The sequence below is a fragment of the Podarcis gaigeae genome (assembly GCF_964106915.1).
Source record: "Podarcis gaigeae genome assembly, chromosome: 12".
In the NCBI taxonomy this organism is placed as follows: Eukaryota; Metazoa; Chordata; class Lepidosauria; order Squamata; family Lacertidae; genus Podarcis; species Podarcis gaigeae.
In genome coordinates this window covers 3,841,242-3,866,730 of record NC_139688.1, presented here as the reverse complement: position 1 = coordinate 3,866,730, position 25,489 = coordinate 3,841,242, and the positions used below count along the sequence as shown (strand labels likewise).

The window sequence follows — 25,489 nt, the reverse complement described above, 5'->3', positions numbered from 1 at the left end:
TTTTATATCCTTTCAATCGATTGATTGTACTGTGAGTGGGTTTTTTAACATTTTATTTCGCATCGACATGCTCTTCCTTCACCTTTCCCCTCGTCTTTGGGCCCAAAAGCAGTATAGAAATAAACCACATCATAATACATGCTGTAATTTGTCTGCTGAGTGGAGCTGAGAAAGAGGTTCTGGTGTAAAACCCCTGTGATCTCTTGCTTTAAATCGGAAACTGAGTTGTTGTTTTTTTACATGGTTTGATTTTTTTAACCGAACAGTCCAGTTATAGAAAACATAACATGCATCTTAATTTTATATTTTCACTAACATCTTAATGTCCAGAGTAATTATGCATTTTTTTTAATTTTAATTTTTATTGATATAATAAGAAAAAAGAAAAAAAACACAAATACCAAATTGCACACAGGAATAACCACAGAGAGATAATTTTCTTAACAATCAATAAAACATATATTGGTCTTAACACTAAAGACCCAACCTCCCGTCCATTCCATATTTCGATTTCCTATTACTTATTGCCAATACACACTTTAATCATAATTAAACTTTCTAATTTCTTATAGCTGCCTTGCAACTATTACTGAAGTTACTCGAATGCTGCAACAGAATTTAAACTAATATATTTATTTTTCAAATATTCTTTGAAAACCTCCCATTTTGAAACAAATTCTTGTTTTGATTTAGTCTTTCTTTTTTCTGATAGACCATCTAATTCGGCATATTTGGTCAGCTTTTGGATCCAATCTTGAATAGAGGGGATTTCATTAAAGAGTAATTATGCACTGTGTGGCCAAAAGTTCAAAAGAAAAACAACCAAACAGAATTAAAAGAACACACCTGCAGCCACTCAGCCGAAATCGGAAACTGAGTTGTCCATCATTGCCTTTGCTTGTGTATTTTTCTTCTTCCCTTCCTCTCTGGATAACACCAGACAAACATATGGAGGGTATGGAGAACTACAACACCCAGCATGCATCTGGCCCGCTGTCAGAATGGCTTGCTCAACCATGCTCGCACTGAGCATGAGCAAGTTTGTGACCTGCTGGGAAGCTGTGGCTGATGAAAAAGCAAGGGCTGTAAACCGGGGAGCGCATGCAAGGACCCCCAGTTGCATGCACCTGCCTTTTCCTGCATGAACAAAACCAAGACAGGCAGAGGGGACGCTTTTGCTTCGATTCCTGCAAGCTTCTGCATGGAAAAAGTTGCACAGAGGATGCGCTTCTGAGGCCAGGAGACGAGGACCTCTGCAGTACCCTAAAGGTAAAGGAACCCCTGACCATTAGGTCCAGTCGTGGCCGACTCTGGGGTTGCGGCGCTCATCTCGCTTTATTGGCCGAGGGAGCCAGCGTACAGCTTCCGGGTCATGTGGCCAGCATGACTAAGCCGCTTCTGGCGGACCAGAGCAGCGCACGGAAATGCCGTTTACCTTCCCGCTGGAGTGGTACCTATTTATCTACTTGCACTTTTTGGTGTGCTTTCGAAATGCTAGGTTGGCAGGAGCAGGGACCGAGCAATGGGAGCTCACCCCGTCGCGGGGATTCAAACCATTCACCTTCTGATCAGCAAACCCTAGGCTCTGTGGTTTAGCCCACAGTGCCACCTGTGTCCGAGGGGGGTATATAGGTAAAGGTAAAGGGACCCCTGACCATTAGGTCCAGTCATGGCCAACTCTGGGGTTGCGGCGCTCATCTCGCTTTATTGGCCGAGGGAGCAGGCCTACAGCTTCCGGGTCATGTGGCCAGCATGACTAAGCCGCTTCTGGCGGACCAGAGCAGCGCACGGTAACGCTGTTTACCTTCCCGCTGGATTGGTACCTATTTATCTACCTGCACTTTGACGTGCTTTCGAACTGCTAGGTTGGCAGAGCTGGGACCAAGCAACGGGAGCTCACCCCGTTGCAGGGATTCGAACTGCCGACCTTCTGATCGGCAAGTCCTAGGCTCTGTGGTTTAACCCACAGCGCCAGCCGTGTCCCCTGCTGCAGTGCCCTAAGGGTAAAGGGACCCCTGACCATTAGGTCCAGTCGTGGCCGACTCTGGGGTTGCGGTGCTCATCTCACTTTATTGGCCGAGGGAGCCGGCGTACAGCTTCCGGGTCATGTGGTCAGCAGAACTAAGCCGCTTCTGGCGAACCAAAGCAGCGCACGGAAACGCTGTTTACCTTCCCGCCTGAGCGGTACCTATTTATCTACTTGCACTCTGAGGTGCTTTCGAACTGCTAGGTTGCCCAGCAAAAACAGCAATATCTTCCATGGCAGGGGAAGGGAGAGGTTTGGCGCTTAGCTGGTAGAGGGGGTTACAGGTTTCGGGGGCGGCCAGTGGCAACGGGAACGCTTGCCTGATCACCGCCACTTATGCCAGAGTTCTGGAATCAAACGTTTGTCTCTAGACTGTCATTCTGGACGTGCAAATAAATCCTCCTCTGTTCTTATTAAGCTGTTGTTTTGATGGCGTTACGGGGATTGCAAGATCCTGATTTGAGTGCAAAATCCTGATTGATTGATTGATTTTTGTTGGAAAGAGAGAGATCTACAGTGCTTGCTACGCTCCAGTATTGCATCTGGGCTAGATGAGCTGTGCAGGCGATAGCACAGTTTACACGGTAAGTGTTTCACGAAGGATAAATGCACAATTGATGATGGCAGGCGCAGGAATGGGATAAGTTTGAGAGGGCTGCTGAATTATAAAAGGGTTCCATTTCTCTCTGATGGATACATGTTAACTGTTGGGCATGGAAATGTCAGTATTTGAGAACAGCTCCTGAAACAGGGAAGGAAAATTAGTATGCATATCTTAGCCCCGGTAGAGTTCCTTTCTTATTTCACTGAATCTGAAATTTGACTTGGCTGTTAACACCCAGTCCTTTTAATGGGGGAAAATATGATCTAAATCTGTGTATATTGCAGTATTTTGCAGGTAGTGAAGACAAGGAGCAAATATGAGATTGTTGTTGTTGTTTAGTCATTTAGTCGTGTCCGCCTCTTCGTGACCCCCTGGACCAGAGCACGCCAGGCACTCCTGTCTTCCACTGCCTCCCGCAGTTTGGTCAAACTCATGCTGGTGGCTTCGAGAACACTGTCCCACCATCTCGTCCTCATGACCCCAAGAGTTATTTCCTGCCAGGTCACTGCCATCTCATACCCCCATCAGTGTATTTATGAAGTAGCAGTGCAGAATATATTTTGTTCCAGTGTGTACCACTTTATATTCATTTTGCTGAGCCGTGTTTGCCATTTCATTGCCCCTGAACATGACACAGGAGGCCTGCTATGCATCCGTTACTGAGAACAAGTAAAGCAACAACTAAGGAACCCTGGCATTACTGTTGTGACCTGAGCTTTTACCATACAGAATAGCGATGTGATTGAAATAAATGCAGATATTAAAATAAAGGTAAAGGGACCCCTGATCATTAGGTCCAGTCGTGGCCGACTCTGGGATTGCGGCGCTCATCTCGCTTTATTGGCCGAGGCGTACAGCTTCCGGGTCATGTGGCCAGCATGACTAAGCCGCTCCTGGCGAACCAGAGCAGTGCATGGAAATGCTGTTTACCTTCCCGCCAGAGTGGTACCTATTTATCTACTTGCACTTTGACGTGCTTTCGAACTGCTAGGTGGGCAGGAGCAGGGACCAAGCAACGGGAGCTCACCCCGTTGCAGGGATTCGAACCGCCGACCTTCTGATCGGCAAGTCCTAGGCTCTGTGGTTTAACCCACAGCGTCACCCGCGTGTAATGCAGATATTACAAGTCCCTAATTTATTTATTTATTGTTTCATTTTCAGCAAATCGGTCTCTTAAGCTTAAGGCAAGGAATAGTATTCTCTATGAAATTGAATATCAATATACGTATGAAGACTTTGAGGGACGCAGGTGGCGCTGTGGGTTAAAGCCTCAGTGCCTAGGACTTGCCGATCGAAAGGTCGGTGGTTCGAATCCCTGCGGCGGGGTGCGCTCCCGCTGCTCGGTCCCAGCGCCTGCCAACCTAGCAGTTCGAAAGTACCTCCGGGTGCAAGTAGATAAATAGGGACCGCTTACCAGCGGGAAGGTAAACGGTGTTTCCGTGTGTGGCTCTGGCTCGCCAGATGCAACTTGTCACGCTGGCCACGTGACCCGGAAGTGTCTCCGGACAGCGCTGGCCCCTGGCCTCTTAAGTGAGATGGGCGCATAACCCCAGAGTCTGTCAAGACTGGCCCGTACGGGCAGGGGTACACTTAACCTTTACCTTTATGAAGACTTTCAGATTAGACCACCGAAGAAGCACGGAAAACTACCTTGGGAGTGGGCTACCTGCAAGCCCCAGTTAAAGGGCCCCATTGGGGGCGAACAGCGGCCTCTAGAATACTTGGACTGCCAGGGTGAAACAGGTGCAAAACGCCGGCACCCTGTCGTCTACAACTTCATTAACTTCCATCTGAGTTTCCGTGCGCTGCTCTGGTTCGCCAGAAGCGGCTTAGTCATGCTGGCCACATGACCTGGAAGCTGTACGCCGGCTCCCTGGGCCAGTAAAGCGAGATGAGTGCCGCAACCCCAGAGTCGGTCACGACTGGACCTAATGGTCAGGGGTCCCTTTACCTTTACCTTATTTGCCATTTCATTGACCCTGAACATTACCAAGAGGCCTGCTATGCATCCGTTACTGAGAACAAAGTAAAGCAACAACTAAGGAACTCTGGCATTATTGGAAAATGTTGTGACTTGAGCTTTTACCATACAGAATAGCGATGTGATTGAAATAAATGCAGATATTACAAGTTCCTAATTTGTTTGTTTGTTTGTTTGTTTCATTTTCAGCAAATCGGTCTCTTAAGCTTAAGGCAAGAAATAGTATTCTCTATGAAATTGAACATCAATATACGTATCAAGGCTTTGAGATTAGACCACTGAAGAAGCCCGGAAAACTACCTTGGTAGTGGGCTACCTGCAAGCCCCGGTTAAAGGGCTGCATTGGCCTCTAAATTATTTGGACTGCTAGGGAGAAACAGGTGCAAAACGCTGGCACCCTGTCGTCTACAACTTCTTTGTCTACAACTTCATTAATTCCACTAGCATCTCTCGGTATTGTGAACAACACCGAACTTAACCTTTTGTTGGTATCTTCATGAACTTACCTAAAAAGATAAAGAAAACAAAAGACTGAATCAAGTTGCACTTGGAAAAATCCATTGAAATCAGACATTATAAGTTCATCTTCGGTTGGCAAGTTCGCAAGTCTCTGTGGCTTTGCGTATTTTTCTCAGAAGATTGATAAAGAATGCATAATCGTTTTGGTAATTATTGTGTGTCTATTAGTCGCCAACGTGTTGCACGAGTCGTAATATTTCTTTCACAACCGCAAACTGCAAGGAATATGAGGCTAGTCCAGGTGTTTAAGTGCTGAAATCAACACGCTTTGAATTTGCAGGTATTGGCAGGTATGTTAAAGTCTCTTTGCTACAGTGCTTTATTTGCAGGGGGTACTCAAGGATATGCAGTACTGGCACCTCTTTTTTGTTGTTAAAAAGTGTGGCATCTACTTTAATGATGATTACCAGCACCTCTTTTTTTAGGGGAAAAAAAAGGCACTGCTTAGCTATGAATGTGTATGATTTAATTGCATGACAAGGTACACTGTTCTTTATGTTAGAAGCTCCTACCTTCATGTGGGATGAATGCATTTATTGGAGATGACCCCAACATTTTTTTTGGGGGGGGGGAATTCATGTGGTCTTCCTAGGAATCTGTCATTCAAAATTCAGGTAGCGAATGGTTTTGTGCGCTCTCTCCACAAATTCAGAAATTTCTTGCCCCATAAGATGGAGCTTAGCAAATAATGTTCTGTTTGTTAGCCGTTCAGTTGCATCTGTGCATCATTCTACAGTATGACGTGTGCTTTTGCGCAACAGAGTGGCACTGCTAAAATGAGAGAGGAATCGGTTTTGTGCAGCCAAAAAAGGACTGAGTTTTATCTGCGCATCTTCCTCTTTGTGTCGAAGCTGAGAAATATATCAACCTACTTTCTTTTTTAAATGGAACTTAACAGGAACATTGGGATGCGGGTGGCGCTGTGGGTTAAACCACAGAGCCAAGGGCTTGCCAATCAGAAGGTTGGTGGTTCGAATCCCCACGACGGGGTGAGCTCCCGTTGTTCAGTCCCTGCTCCTGTGAACCTAGCAGTTTGAAATCACACCAGTGCAAGTAGATAAATAGGTACCGCTCCAGCGGGAAGGTAAACGGCGTTTCTGTGCGCTGCTCTGGTTCGCCAGAAGCGGCTTAGTCCTGCTGGCCACATGACCCGGAAGCTGTACGCCAACTCCCTCGGCCAATAAAGCGAGATGAGCGCCGCAACCCCAGAGTTGGCCACGACTGGACCCAATGCTCAGGTGTCCCTTTACCTTTTACAGGAACATTATTGGGCAAATATGACCTCTCAGTGACCGAGGATCAAAGAACTTCCCTTATATTCCCAGAAAAATATCTTTAAACGAACCATAAGGGCAGTGGCAACCAAAAACGACCTAAACTCTATGTACATATATACATGCGCCCCACTATGTTTTAATAATGAACATACACCTTATTTTAATGAATTGACTTTTGTACAACTTCGGAAAGGTTTTACAGAGTTACGATTAAATACAATAAACTCTGCTTATAGAGATGGGAGACACAGAGGCATACCAACAAACGAACATGTTTGCATTAGGGGATGTCCTGAAGTAGAGGAGCTTATGCATCATATCTTGCGCTTCCCCTTATATAATGAAGCAAGAGAACGCTTTTTAGCACCTATAATGACAGGGTCCCCTGGCCAAACCCCTCTGACATGATTTTATATCTCCTCGCAGACATAGATAAGTATGTGACCTGGCGTGTAGCACGCTTTGCAACTGCCGCTAGGAAAATTATATAGCCAAGATAGCCACCAAATGTAAAGGAGATGAATTTATTTGACCTTATCTACATCAAGCTATATTCTATCTTTATCACCAAACTCCAAATATAATTGCACATTGTATTAATTAACATTATTTTTTAATATATTAGTGGCCATGTGATGATTTTAGCCTATAAATTTTATTGTTTAATATCTTAAACAATAATTTTTATTTTTATAACTCTGTTTAGAGTAGGTAATGCCTTGATAATATAAATGTTTTAACTTTTTTGTATTAATCCAGCGTATTTTCTTTTAATTGTTGAATGATTCTGTGTACATTGCGGCAGCCTTTGGCTATGTGCAATAAAACTGACTGACTGACTGACTACAGGAACATTACAAAACTTGAATTTGATTTTTCCTCCGGCTTTCTCTCTCTCCTCCCTCTTACTTTAGATCTCGTTCCACAATGTTGAAGAGGACTGATGATGCCTCCTTCTTCCTTTGCGCCCGCCACCTGCCCGCCTGATAAGATTTGGCTCCAGAATGAACATTGCCTCCGTGTTTAACGCCTTGCTAGTGTGTGTCCTTGCGGCTGTGCTGTGGAAATACGTCAAGCTGCAAGACCACGTCTCTGTGTTGGAAGAGGAGTTGCTCCTCACTCGCCAGACGCAGGAGCTCTCTCAGGTCCGCATTGACTATCAGGCTGCTCTTCAAGACCTGCTGCAAGATGGCACCAGGATGGTTTGCGCCGGCAAGATCCACACGGATCGGATCTGCCGCTTTGAATCCCTCTGCTATTCCACGGAGGCTGAGGAATTCATCTTCTTCCACAGCAACTCCTCCGTCATGCTCCCCAACTTGGGCTCCAGGAGATTTCAGCCTGCCCTACTTGATCTCTCCTCGGTGGAAGACCACAACACACAGTACTTCAACTTCGTGGAACTGCCAGCCGCGGCCCTTAAATTTATGCCAAAGCCAGTGTTTGTCCCCGACGTGGCCCTGATCCTCAACCGATTCAACCCGGACAACCTGATGCATGTTTTTCACGATGATCTCCTCCCGATCTTCTACACCATGCAGCAGTTCCCAGATTTGGACCAGGAGGCCAGGTTGTTTTTCATGGAAGGCTTTAGCGAAGGCCTGCATTTTGAGCTGTACAAACTGCTGAGCAGCAAGCAGCCGCTGTTAAGAGAGCAGCTTAAGACTCTGGGCCGTCTCCTCTGCTTCACCAAGTCGTACGTGGGACTGTCCAAAATCACCACCTGGTACCAGTACGGGTTTGTCCAGCCGCAGGGGCCGAAAGCCAACATCCTGGTCTCCGGGAACGAGATCCGCCAGTTCGCCAAATTCATGACCGAGAAGTTGAACGTAAGCTTGGAAGGGACGCCCGCTGAAGAATATATTGTGGTATTCAGCCGAACCATAAACAGGATAATCCTCAACGAGGCGGAACTAATTCTGGCGCTTGCCCAGGAATTTCAGATGAAAACCATTACTGTTTCTATCGAAGACCACGCATTCTTGGATATCGTGCGCCTGATCAGCAACGCCTCCATGCTAGTCAGCATGCACGGAGCGCAGCTCGCAATGTCCCTCTTCCTTCCCAGGGGAGCCACTGTGGTGGAGCTATTCCCGTACGCCATAAACCCTGAGCATTACACACCTTACAAAACGTTGTGTACCCTTCCTGGCATGGACCTCCAGTACATCGCCTGGCAGAACACCGAGAAGGAGAACACGGTCGCTTACCCAGACAGGCCCTGGGATCAAGGAGGGATCGCCCACTTAGACAAGGCGGAGCAGGACCGTATCTTGCAGAGCAGTGAGGTTCCCCGGCACCTCTGCTGCCGGAACCCGGAGTGGCTTTTCCGCATCTACCAGGACACGGAAGTCAACATTGCTTCCCTGATCCAGGTGGTCAGGCAGACCGTGAAGACGAAGCCTGGGCCTAAGAGGCAGGTGTGGACCAGCAGCCTCTACCCGGGCAAAGTCAGAGGTGCCAAGTGCCAAACTTCCGTCCAGGGCGCCAGCGAAGCCAAACTCTCTGTGTCCTGGCAGATCCCTTGGAACCTACAGTACCTGAAGGTCAGGGAAGTGAAATACGAAGTGTGGATACAGGAGCAAGGGGAAAACACGTATGTGCCTTACACCTTGTCCCATCAGAACCACACCTTTTCGGACAACATCAAGCCCTTCACAAACTACCTAGTGTGGATCCGCTGCATTTTCAACAAGAATCTCCTCGGGCCCTTTGCAGACGTGCTGTTGTGCAGTACGTAATCGCCACCCAGTTGCTTTTGAGGGGTGGAGTTGATTCCAGCAAGGGGCTTTGAAATAAGGCAGAGTGGTCCCCATATAGTCCTGTAGTTTTTCAAGCAGCTGACCAGGACTTGTAGACCACTCTGTGTCCATTTTATTGCGTCCATTATCGTGCCCGTCTCTGTGGCATTATTTCCTGTCAGTGTTTGAGTTCTCTTGGTCCTTGAAAAACACCTACACAAACTAAACCGGAATGGAAGGTAGATGTTGTACCTTGACACAATAACAGGAACATCTCTCTCTTTTGTGTAGTGAATATTTTAAGCCCAGATTTCTGATGTAATTTAAGTGTCTCTCTGAATGGGCAATCTCTTTTGTGTTCTCCACCGTTCAGCTTTATGTTTTATGCTCCCCTCCCCAAATATCTGTCTCCCAGAGCAACATATCTGGTACCAGAGTCCGTCATTAAATTGTTGAAAACCTGTCTTTAAATGTACAAAAGTATTGTTTTCCTTTCGTCTGGGGTTCTCGCCTTCCTCCTTTCTGAGATTGGTCGGGACCCTGCAGCAGCAGTCTATTCCTCGTTGACAGGGAACTGCCATCAGCTCAGAGGCGAGAGACAGAAGGGCAGTTGTGTTATAGGGAGCCTCCGAAAATCTTGCGTGGGGCTACCTTTGAAGGTGACCCAGAAACTGCAATTAATCCAGAATGCAGCAGCTAGACTGGTCACTGGGAGCGGCCGCTGGGACCACATAACACCGGTCCTGAGTGACCTGCATTGGCTCCCAGTATGTTTCCGAGCACAATTCAAAGTGTTGGTGCTGACTTTTCAGGCCCTAAATGACCTCGATCCAGTATCCCTGAAGGAGCGTCTCCACCCCCATCGTTCTGCCCAGACACTGAGGTCCAGCTCCGAGGGCCTTCTGGCAGTTCCCTCATTGTGAGAAGTGAGGTTACAGGGAACCAGACAGAGGGCCTTCTCGGTAGTGGCGCCCGCCCTGTGGAACACCCTCCCTTCAGATGTGAAGGACATAAGCAGCTATCTTCTTTTTAAAAGACATCTGAAGGCAGCCCTGTTTAGGGAAGTTTTTAATATTTAATGCTCTATTGTTTTTAACACTTGATTGGGAGCTGCCCAGAGTGGTTGGGGAAACTCAGCCAGATGGGCGGGGTATAAATAATAAATTATTATTATTATTATTATTATTATTGCGAAGCAGTTCCTCTTTTGGGGAGGAGGAAGGCCCCACCTCCAGTGGAGAAGAGGGCCAGAGGATGCTAGGGAGAGCCTTAACACCGAGCCTGAGTAAACTGGAGAGGCAGAAAGTGCGCCCTTGCCAGCGCCCATTTTGCGCAGTAGTCTTTGGTGCAGGGAGGGGTGGAAAAGGCTGGGGGTGATGCGACTTTTCTGATGGGGGAGGTACAAAAACCGACCACTCCCAGATTCTGCTAGCAATTGAGCTGGACATGAACTTACCAAAAATTTATTGGTTTTCACAATATTATAAACAAACACACACACACACACACACAAACAAGACAAACAAACATAACAAAAATAAACCATAGCTTTATTTAAAATTACAGTTATTAACTTTGTTAAGTGACTTCCTTGCTTCCCCTTGCTTGAATTTCATTGCGTGTCCTTTTAACCGTTTTCCAAATCCCAATTTTTATGAAATTTAACTTAAACATTAACATCCTTAAATCTTCACCTTATATAATTAAACATATTAATTCATCACTTAACATAAATAAAATCCTAAGCCTATTAAGTATCTGCAAGCTATTTCCGGTTAATTTAACTTAAAAAATTTTAACTAAATAATCATTAAATTTATTCCATTCTTCCTGATATTCCTCCTCCTTCTGGTCGCGGACTGTTCCGGTTAGGTCGGCCAGCTCCGAAAAATCCATTCTTCTACTGTTGGTAATTCTTGGGTTTTCCACTGCCAGATTCTGCTAGCGATTGAGCCGGACATGAACTTACGACGCTCTTCACTGTAAGTAGTTTGCACCAAGAATAAAGCCTGGATAAGACAGGCCGGAGTTTTGCCTAGTTCCTCTCGAGCAACCACAACAGCATCTGACACTCGTAGTAAAAGATTAGGCGTCTCAGCCGCTTTGTCTCCATCATTTGCTTTGGTCAGGGCCGTCTTAAACATATCTGGTGCCAGGGTGCAAAGCTCCCTCTGCCCCTCACCCCGTTTCCCAGAGTTGTCAAGGACAGCGCTGCTGGTGGGGCTGGAGGAGGCGGGAAGCAGCTGGAGGGCGGCTCCTCCGGTGGGGAAGAGGTGGAGACTGGACGCGGCGCCTCAGCTGGCCGATTCGTGTCACGGTGGCCATGGCAGACGGAGGCTCCAGGCGCGACTGTGATGGCCTGGGAATCCGATTCAGAGGCTGAACCGAAGGAATCCCAGCCTGCACAGGAGTCCCCGCCTCCAGGGCCGGCTGAACTGGGGCAGGGCCTTGATTCTGAAGCGCCTGCACCTGTGCCGGTTTCTCAGGAGCAGGCACCAGGTGAATCCACTCTGGCTCCAGAGCTGGTTGAGGACTCAGTGCCTACAGGTGAGTCTCCCCCTGGGCCCAGTAACCCTTCAGCCTCTCCTGAACTGCAGAGGCTCAGGGCAGAGAGGCGAAGGGAACTGGTTTCTCCCAGGAGGAGTGCTCACCTTAAGGCCAGGGGAGGCAGGGCTCCTGGGGGCCGGGACTGCCCCTGGCCTCAGAGAAGATAAAGGCCAGTCAGCCCGGTCCCAGGTTGCAGGAGCAACATCGTTGTTGAGCTGTTTCGGCCAGCATCCAGTCCTGTTTCCCCCAGAGTTCCTGTCCTTGCCCGGCTTCCCGCTGTGGAGCCCGCTTCGCCCGAGGAGGACTGTCTGCCGACCCTCAACTCAGGTCCTGGACCTCGCCCCACGGTAACCTCCCCCCTGGACCAGCAGAAGAAGAAGAAGAAGAGTTTGGATTTGATATCCCGCCTTTCACTCCCTTTAAGGAGTCTCAAAGCGGCTAACATTCTCCTTTCCCTTCCTCCCCCACAACAAACACTCTGTGAGGTGAGTGGGGCTGAGAGACTTCAAAGAAGTGTGACTGGCCCAAGGTCACCCAGCAGCTGCATGTGGAGGAGCGGAGACTCGAACCCGGTTCCCCAGATTACAAGACTACCGCTCTCAACCACTACACCACACTGGCTGCTTCGGCACGGCATGGCAGAGGCGGGTGAGGGCGGCAAGCTGATGCTGGGAGGTGCCATGTCCAGCCTCTGTCTCCTCTTCCCTGGCGCCCTCCAAAACCTGGCACCCTGCGCCACTAGCCTCTATGGGTAAGACGGCCCTGGCTTTGGTTATTCTGTTTTTCTCTGACCGTTGGGAGACCTAGAGATCTGCTAGACGGGCTCCTTCGCCTCCCTTAAGGGAGAGAAGCCGTTTTATTTGTCCTTTTCAGTATAGACAGTTAAAATCGTTAGTAGGACTGGAATATCACTTGTAGTTGAATGGTGAATTTTGGACACAACGGAGAGGTAAAAGGTTTGGATTGTCATAGAAGACGCAGGAGGAAACGAGTAACAATGGGACCCACAAAGGGGAAGAGGGGAAGTCTGGGAAGTTCCTTGGAATCTTGTTTTTATGTTGTATGTTAGATATGTGGCTGTAGCATTTGTATCTGAAAAACCAAATAAATACATTTTTAAAAAGGAAGAAAAGCTCGCCCTATAGCCAATATCTATTTTTTTTTGCAGAAAAATTATTAGTTTTTATCAACGACAAACAAAAGCACAAAACAAACAAAACATAACAAACATAAATCATAACCTTATTGCCATATCTCAAAAATTAAAGCACAGACTTTAGAAGCCCCTTTGGTAAGGCACTTTTGGGAAAACCATGGAGGGAAGCTGGATTTCAAATTTACGGTATTGTATTCCCAGAGTGAACAGCAGAGGCGATAAAAGCCAATGGGCGCCAGCAGGCCTGTTGGGAATTGGTTGCAACGTATACCCAGGAACATCTAGAGGTGGCAGAAGGTGAGGAGATTTCACCCCTCCCATATCCAAGAATCTGCTGATGTTCTCTGCTGATTCTCCAGAGAGGAGGGGGCGGTTTCTGCTCTCTACTTATTCCGCTCCAGCCTCACATCAAAGTGAGAGAAAGAGAGACTGAGTGTGAGAAAGAGAGTGTGTTATCTCTGTAAAGTTGCTGCTAAGAGCAGCTGCAGACACTCAGTGCAGTTCGGCATTTTCGTTTAGACCTCATTTAGCTCTGTATATAGTTGTGTATTATAGTTGTAGATAGAATAAAGAAGACATTCTACAGAGCTGCTCTCCGAGTCGTTTATGCTCTGCTAGACTCTGCTGTGCGACGACTGTCTTCTTGTGGAAGTGAATCTGGTGCTCACAACTCTAAGCTGTGAGTCCACAGCACTTTGACCTGTTCCTGTGCAGAAGGTGGTCTCTGGAAGTGCTACCCCTGATCGCCTGGCCCATTCGGGGCTGAAGTGGATGAATCCAGTTGGTGGCACTGGCTCAAGGGCGGTGCTGACAGAAGGACCAGCTTCAATCTGAGGTGGAAGCTTTGAATACCCAATGGCGGGACAGGATAATACGACACCTGCACAGAACAACAAACCCCCGTGTTGCAAATTTAACACAACAAGCAACACGAAGACCAGTACACTAGATAGCACTGTAGTTCTTGTTGCATAATATACATGATTTAGTACAGTGGTGCCCCGCAAGATGAATGCCTCGCAAGACGGAAAACCCGCTAGACGAAAGGGTTTTCCGTTTTGGAGGTGCTTCGCAAAACGAATTTCCTATGGGCTTGCTTCGCAAGACAAAAATGTCTTGCGAGTTCCTGCGGGTTTTTTTTCCTCCCTCCCCCTTTTCCCAAGCCGCTAAGCCGCTTAACAGCTGATCCGCTAAGCCGCTTAACAGCTGATCCGCTAAGCCGCTTATCAGCTGATCCGCTTAACAGCTGATCCGCTAAGCCGCTAATAGCGCTAATCCGCTAAGCTGCTAATGGGCTTGCTTCGCAAGACGAAAAAACCGCAAGACGAAGAGACTCGCGGAACGGATTCTTTTCGTCTTGCGAGGCACCACTGTACAACGAAAACGAAATGTGTACACGTGTAAATTCTCTGATATATTAGAAAACAAATAAACACACGTCGGTCAATCTTTGAAAGTCCGTAAAAGTATAATAAGTCTATGGTTGAAACAATGCGGCTCCAGAAGCAGGAATTCCCTCGTTGCCTTCAGCTGGGCCATCACTTACAGCTGCTCCACTACTGGTTGGGTCAGGGAACGCTGAGGTGGCCTCTGGGTCTAGTAACCCACCAAAGTTTCCCGAGCTGCAGAGACTGAGGTCTGAGAGAAGGAGAGACCTGAGTACTCGCAGGAGGAGTGCTCGCCTTCAGGCGAAACAGGGGGGTGAGTCGCCGGGGGATCAGGACCGGTCGCTACCCCAACAGAGATAAAAGGCTGTCAGACCCCGTCCCAGGTTGCGGGAGCAACATTGCTGTACGCCAGATCATATCTGAGATCCTGTATCTGTCCTTGCCTGGTTTTCCACCTCGTGCCCTGCCTTGGCCCTGCCGGACTGACTCCTCGCGGAACCCCTGAATTCGGGACAGGACCTGGACCATGCTACTCGGGTTACCCCCGGGCCCAGCACATTGAGAACGGTGCGAACCAGATGAAGATGATGGACTTTTCAGAGCTAGCCAGCCTGACTGGAAGAATCCGCGACCAGAAGGAGGAGGAGTACCATGAAGAATGGATGAAATTTAGCTAAATATGTTAAGATAACTTAACTGGAAAAGCTTGCAAACATTAGATAGGCTTAGGATTTAAACATGTAAGGATAGGATTTAAGATGTTTAAAGCTAAATTAGAAAGAATGAAAGATGTTAAGTTAATTTTTTTTGAGAAAATTGATTTTGGAAAACTGTTAAAATGATATACAATGAAATTGTAACCAGGGGGATTTGAGGAAGTCATTTAACAATGTTATTAAGATTGGTTTAATTACAATTAGGATGTTATTTTGTTTGTTCATCTTAATTTTTTTTGGAAAATTAATTAAAAAATAAAAATAAAATAAAAGAGAACGGTGCAAACCTCTTTTCGTACTGCGAGAATCTAATGACCAGGGCTCTCGGTTGCTCACTGGGCCCTGGACCCAGGAGAGATGCAATAACATCACTATAGGAACCCATGACGGCTCCTGAGATTAAGAGAGCCTTACCATCGGCCTCAACTGTAGGAATGAAACCACGACAGACGAGGAGCAGGTGTCATGAGAGGTGTCTGCCGGGGCAAGCCCCGGGAACTCTCTTTTATTGATTATTACAAGCACTGCCACAGGTGTGCTTGTGGCTGATTGGTTGATACAAACACAAAGCAACTTGTTGCTGATTGGTTAACATAAGTACAAGGCGGGAATTACATATGAACATTAATCACCAATAGATTAAAGGCTGGGAAACGGGGCTGGAACAAGACAGGCATGAAACCTCCTAATTAAATTATAACTAAAGATTGATATAGCATGACTCAAACAATTACTAATGATTGATCATAACATGAAAAAATATAATAATCGAATTCCGTAGATGTGGTCAGCTATGCATTGAGAACAGGTCATCATGAACTTAAGATGAACTGAGCGATGAGGGAATATCTTGGTGTTTGGAACAGGTTCGTACAGTGTGTGCAGAAGCAGAGAAAAGATTATAAGCGAGACTTCCCAGAATGCCAGAGAAAAGAAGCAATACTTCCCATAGCAAGACTTCCCATAAGGCCACAGTTATGTGCAGGAACAGAATTTCCCTTCACTCAACAGCGCCAGGACCAGACGGAATGACTGTGGAACAGGTGAAGAAGCTGCCTCTGGGTGTGCTGGAGAGGCTTTTCAACCTGATAATAGTATGTGGGGAATGCCCCCATTCTTTGCTGGGGGCTCGAACAACTCTGATCCCCAAGAAAGAACATGCCCTCTTAATATAATATAATAGAGAACATCATGAAAATGGCTCATAGGTGGTACCTGCCTCCTTCCAGATTATCAAGAATGTATAAAAAATTGGCAAATGCTTGTTGGAGATGTGGAGGAAATAAGGGTGACATGATCCACATGTGGTGGACGTGTGAAAAGATTAAGTTTTTTTGGGGGGGGGAAATAAACGATGAATTAAAAAAGATGATGGGGATAACTTTTACTAAAAAAACGGAGGCATTTCTATTAAGTATTTTAGATAAAGAGATCCCAAAAAATCTAAAAGAGGTATTCTTGTATGCAACTGCAGCGGCTCAAATACTTGTGGCCAAGGGATGGAAAGATCACGAGGCTCCAAAAATAACAGATTGGCAAATCAAGTTACAGGAATTGGTGGAGACGGCTCAACTGACTAGTAAACTCAGAGGAAACTCAAAGCAAAAATTTGTGGGAAAATGGGATGGTTATAGAAGATATGTTCAAAAATACAATAGCAGTTTTGACTCCGTGCTAGCATTCAAGTGATAAAGGAACTAAACGGAGGTGGACAACAATTAAGGATTTATTATGATTTCAGAATGTATTGGAAAATTTATATAGAAAGGTTTATTGTTTCGTGTACATTCGATTGTAAGATAAAATATATGCAAAGGGACTTGACAGGAAGTCAAAGTTGAAAATATTTTGGAAGATAAAAGGGGGGAAATATTTACTTTCATTATTATCATTTTGTGTGGGTGTGTGGGTGTCTGCACGTATGTGTGTTTTTGTATGGAATGTTTGGGAGGAAATAAGACAGTAAATAACAAATAACAAAATAAATATTGATGTATGTAATTTTTATTTCTTAATTATATTTAGTGGTAGTATGGTTGTATTGTTTTTTGTAACATAAAATCACTCAATAAAAATTATTTAAAAAGAAAGAAAGAACATGCCCAAGATCTGGGAGACTTCCGCCATATGACCAAATTGAAGGTTTGTTTACAGTTTGGTTGCAATACCATCAGGTGAATGATATATTGAATGATGATAAAAGGAAAACTGGGTTCAAAGATAATAAAAAAAATTATAGATTTCAAATAGATTTAATAGAAGGCAGAGGTAAAACATTACCCAAGATGTACGATTTGTTAATAGAACGGTTTACAAAAGATGAAGAAGTGAAAGAAGCAATGATAAAATGGGCAATAGATTTTTGGCACAATATTGAATTGAATATCGGTGTAAATTATGGAATGTAAGTATAAAATGTACTGCATGTACGGCCTTAAAAGAGAATTTGATGGAGATGATTTATAGGTGGCATCTAACACCTGTAAAGTTGGCGAAAATGTATAGGATGAGGGATAAAAAATGTTGGAAATGCAAGGAGGCTGATGGAGACTTTTACCATATGTATTTGCGATAAAGTTAAGGATTTTGGGGAGATGATTTAGAATGAACTTAAGAAAATATTTAAAGATAGCTTTCCCAAAAAAACAGAAGCCTTCTTGCTGGGTTTGATGGGGAAAGGGATTAAGAAATCGCACCAAAGACTGTTTATGTACGCCACAGCAGCGGCAAGAAACATGCTGGCCCAAAATTGGAAATTACAATAAATTCCTACCATTGTGGAGTGGCAGATGAAAATGATGAACTATGCGGAGTTAGCCAAGCTGTAACTGGTAGGATTCGACATCAAGACGATCAGAGATTCATAGAAAGTTGGAGTAAATTTACGCTGTACTTAAAGGATAATTGTTATACTTTAAAAACATTGGCAGGATTGAAATAACTCCTACAATGCAATAGATGAGAGGTTTAGTGTTAAAATACACAATTTAAAGGAATAAGGGATACCTGATGAAGGGAAGGAGGGAAATCACAAGCTTGGCAGAGCTAAAGTATATATGTGGTTTGATGTATTGTATAAAACTGTTGAGAAAAGTAATAAAAAATTATTGATAAAAAAATATAGCTGGGAGACTTCCGCCCAATAACTGTCTCCCTGGTATTGACCAGAGTCTTCCATAAGGTCCTGGTTGCACGATTGTCTAGGGATGTCTATCTAGACCCAAGACAACGGGTCTTCCAGCAGTTTGATGGGTGTTCCGAAAACATCTTCCTCCTGGATATGGTACTTCAGTATCATAAGCAACAGTCTGAACTGTTGTATATGGCCTCCCTGGATGTGGCGAAAGCGTTCGACTCTGTGGCCCATAGTACCATCAAGGAAACCCTTCAAATGATGGGGTTCCCTGACCCGATGACACACTACATTAGTGATGTCTATGACTGGAGTACCACCATACTTTCATGCAGTGGCGCGACCTCCCAGGAATTTCACCCCAGGTGTGGGGTGAAGAAGGGTGACCCAATGTCGCTCTTATATTTAACATGATTATGGACCGCCTCCTTCAGAGGATACCAAAGGAGGTAAGGGCCGACTTGGGAGAGGGCGTGACAGTGAACGGTGTAGCCTTTGCTGACGATCTGGTACTGATGGCGTCTACACCAGTAGGGCTACAAACTACCATCGACATAGCGGATGGACATCTAGCACTATGTGGTCTCACTGTAAGCTCTGGAAAGAGTTGACAATATCCCTGGAGAATGTTCCCAGGGAGAATAAAATGGTGGTGAACCCACGGCGGGTATTCACCTGTAACAGCAGACCGTTGCAAGCTCTGAAGAGGTCCTTCACACCAGCAGACCGTTGCAAGCTCTGAAGAGGTCCTTCACACCAGCAGACCGTTGCAAGCTCTGAAGAGGTCCTTCACACCAGCAGACCGTTGCAAGCTCTGAAGAGGTCCTTCACACCAGCAGACCGTTGCAAGCTCTGAAGACGTGCCCTTCACACCAGATGGACATATGGCAACTCAGCCTCTAGACCATCTTAAGGAGCTACTGGACACCATTGGCAAAGCTGCCTTGAAACCTCAGCAACCAATGTTTGGCTTGCGTGCTGTCCTCCTGCCGTCGCTATACCGCCAGCTCTCAATGGGCTCTACCACGCTGGGGCTACTCAACAGTCATAACTTTATGACCACTGCTCCATAGCAACTGTTGTCATACTTTTCCATTCACCCTATAGATGGGTTTATGAAGCATTTCTGTATCCTTCTGCTGTGCTGAAGAAGAATTCCACGAAACAGTGGGTATATCCAGAATCACCATTCACAATGTCTGTTTGCGAACTACTTCGGCAGCGTTGGACGCCATAAACAAAGCTTACGCACATTCTATCTTAACAAAACAACAGCCTCCCTTGGTGCTGGGATGTGAGCGCCCAGGAAATTGCCCAGGTAATAGCACGGGACTGCGAGAAAAGAATCCATAAGACTGCAGATAACCAGATGCAATTTCTGAGGGGCGTGGCGCCCCGATGACGAGGGGAAAAATAGCCAAATGCCTCATCATCTAATTAGTGACACGCATGAATGGATGAACGAGATTCCCACTGTCCCTACCTACTATCTAGCGAATCCGCAGCCAAGGGAACGGGCTTGGCGGATTCTGTGGGATGTAAGAATCAGGTGCAGTCCAACACAACATTGGTCGAGTAGACATGAAGGTTGTCTCAGTCCTCCAGCTGGAACGTCCAGCTTTCCATGACTGAGACGAAACTTCTTATGTGTAACTTGAGATGGGCGAGGCCTCTCCTGAAGTAAAAAGAATCAGAAGCACAGGCTGGCGACCATCTTGTCTTCTTCTTGTCTCTACCAATGCCATCTTAGCACCACTAAAATGAACCCTTGGCTCCAGGCCAAGAGAGAGGAAAAGGGGAGCTTTCTCCCATAAGGAGATAGTTGCCACATTTAAACTATGTTCTAACTTTTTAGGTCTTATTAAGCGTCTTATTTTAGGAGGGATTAAACGGGGGAAATACCAGGAAATATTTACAAGAGACTCTGACGAGTTTGAGCAAGCTATCTGCTGTGCGTGTGTTTAAGAAAAGGGGAATGTTAACTCTGCTGATTTGGTTGAACTTGTAAAGACAAGTTGGGTTAGGATATCTTAGACAATATATCCTCCCCTGCATCCCTAAACATTCCCACAGATTCAGTGGGGAAAGAAGACCCTGGTAAGTTTCACTCTGGCCCTGTGAAGAGACATGAGAGGTACAGAATAAGTGGGAGGCCCACCGGTCAAAGACCAATACTCTGGGAAGCAAGAAGAACTACCAACATTAGAAGAATGGAGGATGAAATTGATGGACTACGAAGAATTAGACAAACTAACAGGAAGGCTCCGAGATCGGCGGGACCAGAGGTTTACCGAAGACTGGACTAAATTTACTGAGTATCTGAAAAGTATTTGTGATGATCAGATTACGTTTGTAGGACTACAAGAGGTTCTGTGAGGAGTAATTTAAGAAAGATTGTAAAAATGGAATGGGAGAAATGATTTGTTAGAAAAGGTAAAGGCAATATTAAGTTAAGAATTGCAGGAGAAATAAGACGGAAGGCTATCAGAGATGCTGAAGGAAGTCCAAACAAGGACATATGTATAATAATTTGTGTGGTATGTCTTAAAAAATGTAGTATGCTAACAATTAATAAAAAATATTAAAAATAAATAAATACCACTACTCTGATCATTTTTTCAATTACCCAGTTAGGTGAGCCCAGAGGGGCTCTCGCTTCTGGCTGCAAGCGCCCGGCGTGTGCCGGGTGCAACCCACTCCAGGGACAGCGTCAGGTGGGGTGTTTTGACTGGGGTGGTACACCTGCCAAACCGTAACACAGGTGTCCTAAGGTGAGCTCAGCGAAAAGAAAAGGAAGAAGAAAAAATAATAAAGGGGGAAAAGAATTAAAGAGGCAATAGGAAAATAAATCGGGGATGGAGAATGAACGAAAAGATTCTGAACAGTTTATCAGATGTGGTGGGATTGTAAGGTAATAAAACAATTTTGGGAAATGATATACAATGAATTGAATAAAATGTTCCATTTAACATTTGTTAAAAAGCCTGAAGCATTTTTATGAGGGATTGTAGGGAAAGACCGGCAAAAAAAGCTGAAAAACATCTTCATGTATGCGACAATGGCTGCGAGAGTCTTAATAGCATAAGGATGGAGGACTGAAGAAATTCCAACTAAAGAATGATGGCAATAAAAATTGATGGACTATGCAGAGCTGGCAAAACTGACACATAAGCTACGGGACAAGGATAACTGTGACTTTAAAGATGAATGGGAACCCTTTACAAAATATTTGAAGACACAACAAAGCAAACTGGACTCCTTGGCTGGTTTTGAATAAACATTCACAAACTTTTTATTGATAATAATCAGCTAAATAGTTTGAGGATTTATACAACTGTGTAACATGCAGAAAACAGCATTTTTAGAGAAATCAAAGACTGGAACTGAGGGAAGTCGGGGGTGGGGGTGGGTTCTGTGGGGTGAGGGAGGAAAAATGGGGGGGGGGGAATAAGGATGATATGTTTATGGATAATATGTTTTGTTTTAATTTTGAATAAAAAGTTATTTAAAAAAGAAAAGAAAAGATTCTGAACGGTGAAAAGATGTTGAGCAAGCTCAAGACCTGTTAAAGGAATTACTTGGAATAAATATGGCTCAAGATACAGATATTAGAGTGATTTGGGATGCAAGCAAGGCCTTTATAAGAGGATATTATATCCAACAAAACACCGTTCAAAAAAGAATTAGAGAAGGGGAACTGGATCAAATTAGAAATGAAATAGGCATAGGAAAACAAAATATTTGGGCATCTGGATTACCTCCAAAAAATCTAAATTTATTTCAGGATAACTATATAAAAATTTGACAAGAAATCAAACAAAAATATTGAAACCTGGACTAAATTGAAGTTGTCATTTCTAGGTAGGATCTTGATCATAAAGATGAATGTTCTCCCTAGATTGGTTTTCTTATTTCAAATGATCCCAGTTCTGAATGAGGTAGACTGCCTCAAAAAATGGCAATAAGAAATATCTAAATTTAGATGGGAGGGCAGGAGACCCAGGATTAAACATCGAATTTTAATAGATATAAAGGATAGAGGTGGCTTCGCCCTGCCCGATTTAAAATTGTATTACAAGGCAGCCTGCCTCACGTGGGTGAAGGAATGGTGCAGTTTGAAAGATATGGATATGTTAGACTTGGAGGGACATAATAACCGTTAGGGTTGGCATGCTTATTTAATATATTGAAAGGCAAAAATACACAGAGATTTCTCACATCTTATCATAAGGAGATCACTTCTCAAAGTTTGGGAGAAATATAAAGATCGGTTGGAGCTCAAAATCCCGAGGTGGGCCTCTCCAGTAGAGGCCACAGTGGTGGAAAAAAAAATACGTTGGAAAATTGGCCTACCTATAAAATACTTTTAAAAGAAGAAGAGAACCAATTGGAACTTAAGAGCTTTGAGGAATTAAGAGATGTCATCACAGATTGGTTCCAATATTATCAAATATTCAAAAGATTTAAAGTAGATAAACAAAAAGGGTTTGCCAAGGAAATCTCGAGATTTGAATCCAATGTAATAAATGCAAAAAGTAAAACCCTCTCTAAAGTTTATCGCCTCCTCCTCGACTGGGAAGTTTTGAATTCTGGTGCTGGAGGAGACTCTGGAGGAGAGTCCCATGGACTGCAAGAAGATCCAACCTCTCCATTCTGAAGGAAATCAGCCCTGAGTGCTCACTGGAAGGACAGATCCTGAAGCTGAGGCTCCAATCCTTTGGCCACCTCATGAGAAGAGAAGACTCCCTGGAAAAGACCCTGATGTTGGGAAAGATGGAGAGCACAAGGAGAAGGGGATGACAGAGGATGAGATGGTTGGACACTGTTCTCGAAGCTACCAGCATAGAAACATAGAATCATAGAGTTGGAAGAGACCACAAGGGCCATCGAGTCCAACCCCCTGCCAAGCATGAGTTTGACCAAACTGCGGGAGGCAGCGGAAGACAGGAGTGCCTGGCGTGCTCTGGTCCAGGGGGTCACGAAGAGTCGGACACGACTAAACCACTAAACAACAACTACAGAAGGGCAGGCTTCTAAATCATATTCTAGAATATGAAAGACAAAAATGGAGTAAAGAGTGAGGAGTACAGATAACAAATGCTATATGGGAGACAAGTATAAAATCAATAGAAAAAGCCTCTATGGATTTAAGACTTAGACTTATTCAACAGAAAATAGTATTTAGAGTCCACTGGACTCCAGCAAGATTATATCAGAAGAAAATAACAAGTGCAGATTATTGCTGGAGATGTGGGAGTAAAAATGCAAACTTAATACATATGTTGATTAACTGCCCAACGATCAGACCCTTCTGGAGCGAAGTGAGGATATTTATAGCAAAAGAATTTTTTTTGTTTTTGTTTATAGCAAAAGAAAAAGAAATTGTTATTTAGGGGAACTGGATATAATTATAAATTATATTCCAGAAACTTGGAAGATCTCAAGGGGCCAAAAAATGTGGTTGCATCACACGCTATATTAGAAGCAAAAAACTTTGTTTTCATGAACTGGAAGAGTCGCAAAAAGATTCCACTGAGCATATGGATTGATAATATGGACAGATTAGCTACATACGAAAGAATTGCTTGTCGGCGTAAAATAAGAATGGATAAATATGAAGAAATTTGGAACGAATAACAGCGGATAACAGTGGGAAATAGAGGGGGAAGAGAGTCGTGATAAACAAGGAGTAGGCAACAAGGAGTATTACTGTATCTAAATTTGTATTGTCAATTTGTGTTATTAGTGTTATTATGGTTTGTTGTTGCACGTATCTTTTTAGTTTGGCGTTTGTACTGATTAATTTTTTTTTTTTTAAACAAGGGGGGCAGGCTTCTATTATACTGTACCAAGAGAAGTGTAGGCTTTCATTGCCAAAGTATGGGATATATTGAGAAAAACAAATTTACAGTTGCTTCTTGCTTGTAAAATGGGGTATACACTGAATTTTACAGGATGCAGGAAAAACATTCCCATGTGCCTGATGCTCAGGGATGTGTAATTTGTGAATTTAACGTAGGTCTGACACACAAACACATCTGCAAAATCTGGAATTCTAAAGCAGGCTATGGAAGTCATGTCAGTTAAATTATGGGCTATAAGATTATATCTACCTGCTTCTCTGCAGCTATCAGCAAAAGTACTCAGAATGTAACTTGACTGATGTCCTTGGAGATAAATAACCAAAATGGATTTATTCTTTTAAACCTATTTTCAAAGAAACCGCAACTCATCCAGGAAATATATATTATGTGCTTCTTTTAGCAAGGAAATGGGATTATTCTGGGGAGTGTCTGATTTCGCATGCTGAGCAAACTTTAACAAGGTTTTATTCCCAGATACAGTCTTACAATTTGCAAAGATACATCTTTGTCTTTCTCTACAATGTGGCAAGGAGAGATTGTGAAATTCCTGGGATTCGCGTGGGAAAAGAGATCACACCTCCCTTCCCAGAAATGTAGGAGTTAAATAAACTCCTGTTGCTGCACAAACTTTCTCTTTTTTTATTTTTTGGTTATTTTAGTGGGGGGGGGGAAAGTTGGGACGTTTCCCTTTCTAAACCTGCCTTTTTGCCCATTTACGACTGCACCCTGGAATAACAACCTATCCAGTTTGCAGAGCTAAGCATTTCAGGCAGATCGCCTAGGGAACACAGTAGGGGGCACTGCAGAGCCTGAAATGATTTTCTTGAACCCAATCAGCTCAGAGAAAAGGGGTCTTTTTCCTTTCCTCCCCCTGGCAGTGCTTGGCTTGGAGGTACGGTCAAAGGGGGAGCGTTTATTTACATGCACCCCTTACGTGCATGTAGGCAGGGGTGCAATTCTCCTAACACCCTGAAGGGGAAAAAACTTGCACACTCCCAAATAAAAATAAAATAAAATTGCAATATTTATTTTTTGGCAGGTGCAAATCAGGGCGGGCAGAGGCTGCAGTCTGCAGGGCGACCTTTTCCTGGAGTTACCCTAGAGGCGTGGGAAAAGTGAGGATGAGGGAGACTACCTGGGGACTTGGCTGGTTGGGGAGAAACGGTTGCTGGGCAGGAAAGGGGGAACCAAAGAGCTGCGGAACGGAAGGCGTTTGCTGCTTGCAGCTGCGGGCGCAGACGAGCCAGCTGCACCAGCTGTGGTTGCACTTTCTGCTGGGGAAGAGGAGAAATGGAGTCCCTGCCTGTCCTGGAGCTCTATAGTGGCATTGGAGGAATGCACCAGGCGCTGAAAGGTACCTTGGACTTTGCAGTCCCTTTGGGTTCATGCATGCAAGCTGCAGCAGTATCCCTCCCTCCAGAGCATCCTTTGCAAGGCTTGGCTTCCGGGCTGGGGAGGAGAAAGATGCTCAGATCAGGAATAGGAAAAACAAGATTTTCTCCTCTCCCAGTCAGGGCTTTTGGAGACAGTTTTCAGG

General features: G+C 44.8%; 2 protein-coding genes and 1 pseudogene across 8 annotated transcripts in view; all 3 read left to right on the top strand.

The window, feature by feature from the left end:
- Window positions 1-25,489, top strand: part of BCDIN3D (BCDIN3 domain containing RNA methyltransferase) — a 243,403-nt gene that overhangs the window by 168,687 nt on the left and 49,227 nt on the right. The window lies entirely within an intron of this gene.
- LOC310827758 (protein O-linked-mannose beta-1,4-N-acetylglucosaminyltransferase 2 pseudogene) lies at window positions 1,014-9,628 on the top strand (annotated as a pseudogene). Of its 4 annotated transcripts, XR_014568577.1 has the most exons (4): window positions 1,019-1,269; window positions 2,445-2,610; window positions 6,834-6,954; window positions 7,322-9,628. The product of XR_014568577.1 is annotated as a protein O-linked-mannose beta-1,4-N-acetylglucosaminyltransferase 2 pseudogene (transcript). The 4 variants fall into 4 exon arrangements; XR_014568576.1 differs by lacking the exons at window positions 2,445-2,610; window positions 6,834-6,954 and having other exon boundaries at window positions 1,014-1,269; XR_014568578.1 differs by lacking the exons at window positions 1,019-1,269; window positions 6,834-6,954.
- ZNF653 (zinc finger protein 653) overlaps window positions 25,137-25,489 on the top strand; it is a 44,733-nt gene continuing 44,380 nt past the window's right edge. For all 3 annotated transcript variants that reach the window (XR_014556488.1, XR_014556489.1, XM_083704142.1), the window contains exon 1: window positions 25,137-25,306. The gene's annotated coding sequence lies outside the window, so the exon portion shown is untranslated. The remainder of the gene's footprint in view (window positions 25,307-25,489) is intronic.